The sequence below is a fragment of the Sapajus apella genome, unplaced genomic scaffold (genome assembly GCF_009761245.1).
Source record: "Sapajus apella isolate SASKATOON/1434 unplaced genomic scaffold, GSC_monkey_1.0 scaffold10, whole genome shotgun sequence".
In the NCBI taxonomy this organism is placed as follows: Eukaryota; Metazoa; Chordata; class Mammalia; order Primates; family Cebidae; genus Sapajus; species Sapajus apella.
This window is the reverse complement of record NW_022436950.1, coordinates 36,157,022-36,161,391: the sequence shown is the minus strand read 5'-3', so window position 1 is coordinate 36,161,391 and position 4,370 is coordinate 36,157,022. Positions and strand designations below refer to the sequence as shown.

The 4,370-nt window shown below is 38.8% G+C and overlaps 1 pseudogene across 1 annotated transcript; it reads right to left on the bottom strand.

The window, feature by feature from the left end:
* Window positions 1-561: 561 nt before the first annotated feature.
* Window positions 562-1,866, bottom strand: LOC116552030 (annotated as a pseudogene). Its single transcript, XR_004269162.1, has one exon. The product of XR_004269162.1 is annotated as a DAZ-associated protein 2 pseudogene (transcript).
* Between the last annotated feature and the right edge of the window lie 2,504 nt (window positions 1,867-4,370).

The following is a 4,370-nucleotide window of genomic DNA, read 5'->3' as shown; positions in this document are numbered from 1 at the left end:
GAGGAAGATTACTTGAGCCTAGGAGCTCAAGTCCATCCTGGGCAAAATAGTGGGCCCCCACCTCTACAAGACATTTAAAAATTAGCCTTGCATGGTGGCACATGCCTGTAGTCCTAGCTGCTTGGGAGGCTGAGGTGAGGGGATCACTTGAGCCTAGAGGTCAAGGCTGAAGGATTGCAGGGAGCTCTCATTGCACCACTGCACTTCATCCTAGGTGACAGAGACCCTGTCTTGAAAAAACATTTTTTTAAATTTAAATCTAGCAGTTTCTAGGCCAGTGGTTTTTTGTGTTTTGTTTTGTTTTGTTTTCAAATCCTCAAAATAGGATTCTACATTTTTAGTATAAAAATTCTACAAGTTAAGTGCACCACAGTGGAGAGAGAATCATACAACGCTGAACTTCCATAACAGTCAGTGGCACAGTCAAATATATCACATGTACAGAACACACAATTTAGATGAACTGAAATTATAAGATCCAATTTCAGAAAACAAAACATTAAGGATCCCTGAAATATTCTTAACCCTAATGAAATTTCACTGGACTCAAGTCATTTGTTCACAGTACAGTTTGCATGATATCTTTGTACAAACATAGCTTAGTTTTTCTGGCACCAAAGCAAATTTGGGATAGGTTCGTGCAGGCAGGGACAACCTATGAGGAGGGCCCAAAGGCACCGTCTACTTTTGCCTGAGGAGATGTGAAAGCAGATCTGTGCTTGAGGCACAGAAGGAGTTTTAGAGCATCCTTGTGAAGGACTAGTTAAAAGACGACAAGTGGGGAGAAGTTTGAGGAAAGGAGGAAATTAGTCTGACTGGCTTTCTGTCCTCCACCGTTGATTCAATGGAGACTGGCAGGAAGAACTGGAAGAATAAGGTTGCAGATGGGATGGGTGGGGCAAGGGATGGAAAGGAAGATGGGGACAACTAATGGGTTCCATTTATATCAAGTAATGTAAATCAAAGACTTAAAGGAGATTAGAGGCCAATCAGAATAATTTGACAACTTTAATTCTTAGGAAGATAAAGTTCCCTCCAAACCTATTTTGATGTTTTATTACTAAAAGCAAAGACCAGTATAGTACAGTATTACTCCAGAAAAATTAAAGGAAGATCCTTAGGGTGGCTTCACCCATATTTGTTTTATGAATGGATACCTCCCCTACTTCAAAATGCTTTAGGGAGGTACTGCTACCATTACATGGTTCTTTATTAAATTTGAAAAATGCCTGAAAGTTTGGACACCAGAAAGACACCCCAAAAACATGTGTCTAAACTGCAACTTCAGGTTAATATGACTAAAGGGGTTACATTGCGAGAGGTGCTGAAGGTATATGATGTCATTCCCAACACAAAGGTGGCCTTGGTTCCTCAGCAGATGGTGTAGCCACCATCTGAACCACCCATGAAGAAGTTCCCCTTCCGCTGAGTTATAAGGCTGTTGGCTCCCTGCATGACTGCAAGCTGGGCAGCATTGGGAGGGCATCTAGGAGGTGAAAGAGGAGTGTTGCCAGTGGTAGCCCAGCTCCAAATCTGTCATCTGCATCATACCCTCCTTCCACCAGCACTATAGAGCCAGCTGGATAGATGGGACTCACTGGATAATAAGCCATGGGGATTGTGGAACCTAAAGGCCCAACAGCCACAGACTGGGCCATGGGAAGATACAGAGAGGCTCCAGGAAATACAGCTGACATGGTGGGGACTCTGGGTGCACAGTGCTCAGATGATAGAGCTCTGAGTAGGCAGGTGGAGCATCAATATAGGGTGGTGCCTGAGGAATATGCAAGGTCTGAGGCATACTGGATTCCCAGGAGGCTGCACAGGGTAGGTTGGCTGTTCATGGTGGCTGTGGGTTCGCTTCATCTTGACATTGCCAGGCCAGTGGTTCTTAATGGACATTGCAGATCAGACTTTCTATGGAATTTATAAATATACAGATATCTAGGCACTGCTTTGGACTTCCTGAATCTCTATATTCTTGGTATTAAAAAATTATGTAACAGGATTATTATTTTATATCATAAAATATTTTCCTATATAGAAATTTGTCCATTTATCTTTATAAACCCTATCCAGTATTCAGACTTATTTGAAAATAGGCTTAATCCTTATCCCAAGACACATTTTGTCTGAAATGTTTGAAATGGCTTTATTATCTTTGTTTTGCCTGCCACAGAAACAACCAAATTTCCTTTCAATTTTTTTTTTTTTTTTTTTTTTTTTTTAAAGACAGAATCTCAGTCTGTACCAGGCTGGAGTGCAGTGGCGCAATCTTGGCTCACTGCAACCTCGACCTCCGGGGTTCAAGCGATTCTACTGCATCAGACTCCCCAGTAGCAGGGACTACAGGCGTGTGCCACCCCACCCAGCTAATTCTTGTATTTTTAGTAGAGACAGGGTTTCACCATATTGGCCAGGATGGTCTCAATCTCCCGATCTCATGATCTGCCCACCTCAGCCTCCCAAAGTGCTGGGATTATAGGCAGGGACTTCAATTGCATTATCTTTATCTTGAACTCTCTTGAGACCATTCACATTTGTAAATTGTAACTAATATTTGTCTCCAGAAAAGTACATCTGTTTGCTAATGTTAGTTCCTAGTGGCTATCAGTGAATATTTTGCAAACTTGAATTAGGTAACATTTTAAAGAATAAAAAACATGACTAACATGCTAAATTTAAAACCTAAAAGTAGATCTCTTATAGCCTTGAAGCTTGTAATCGGAATTTTCCTAACTAAAAAGCATTGGATGTCATGCCTGTAATCCCAGCACTTTGGGAGGCCGAGCGGGCAGATGACCTGAGGTTGGGAGTTCAAGACCAGCCTGACCAACATGGAGAAACTTCGTCTCTAAATTAAAAAAAAAAAAAGCATTGGATGAATTATTTATTACTTCCAATGACGTTTGCAGGTACAGCTTCTGTATGGAAATAATCTTTAATTTTTTATAGGTATAACAGAATAAAGCATTAACATTTAAGATATTTAATTTTAAATAGGAAATGATTTCATTTTTTGTGTTAAGAAATGTAAAGCCATCCTAGAGTATAGGAGTTATGTGATTTTCTTCTGTATAAAAATCTCATTTAATACTGGCTGTGTTATCAGACACTTATCTGATTATAGTAATTCATCAGACACATCTCCTTCCTTCAGTGATTATCTCATTTGCATTTGCCACATGTGGGTGATTTCTAAACACATTGCAGGATTTGGACCTGTAAACCAGTGGCTTTAGTAATAAATAAAAGGACACATTCAATAATATTTACTTTTGTCTTAATGCCCATAATCTTATGAATAGAAAATGCTGAAGAAAAAGAATAAACAGAAAGCTACTAATTCAACAGTGGTTTTTCATGGTACGTTTTTCATGTTTCCTTGGAAGCTTACATTTTGCAAATGTAACAATAATAGTAATAACACAGCTTTATCATTTAAAAAATTACCCATTCATTTTTCAAACTTGACTGTTGGCTGGGCGTGGTGGCTCACACCTATAATCCCAGCACTTTGGGAGGCCAAGGCAGGTGGATCATGAGGTCAGGAGATCAAGACTATCCGGGCCAACATGGTGAAACCCCGTCTCTACTAAAAATACAAAAAAATTAGCTGGACGTGGCAGCGCACACCTGTAGTCCCAGCAACTTGGGGAGGCTCAGGCAGGAGAATTGCTTGAACCCAGGAGGTGGAGATTGCAGTGACCTGAGATTGCACCACTGCACTACAGCCTGGGCAACAGTGTGAAACTCCATCTCAAAAAAAAAACTGGACTGTTAGTGGAGGGGTGTATATGTGTCTGTATGTGTGTGTGTTTCCACATATATGATGACTGTCTCATTATTTAAATTAATTTATAATTATTTTTTAGTGTATAGAGTGATTAGCTGCTTGTAATGCTGTTACAATGTAGCATTGTAATGTAAGGTGAAGAAAAGTTAGGATTTAGGTGGGATTTTAAAAAATTTATCAATTAAAAATAAACTTTTAAAAAGAAGTCTTATTCCAATTGGACCTTTAAAATTTTTATTTTGGTAATAATATATTTCAACTTAAGATGTATGAAAACTAGCAGTTCTCTGGTAATCAGTGTACTAGTCAACATTAAAATATTATTTTGGATTGTCTTCTTTTGGTAACATTTTCTGACACTAAGCAATGTGTTTTACAGTGGGCTGAACATACAAATTCATAAATGTTTCTCTCTATTTTGAAGGAAAAAATGCTTGTCTGTATTCGACATAATTATTTTGCTCTTCAGAATATTAAAGTTATATTAATCAGTAAACACTTTTAATAAGTTGTTCTGATAGGATGGTATCAGTAGTCAGACTTAATTGAAAAACTGTCAGCCTCTTGTTTTTTA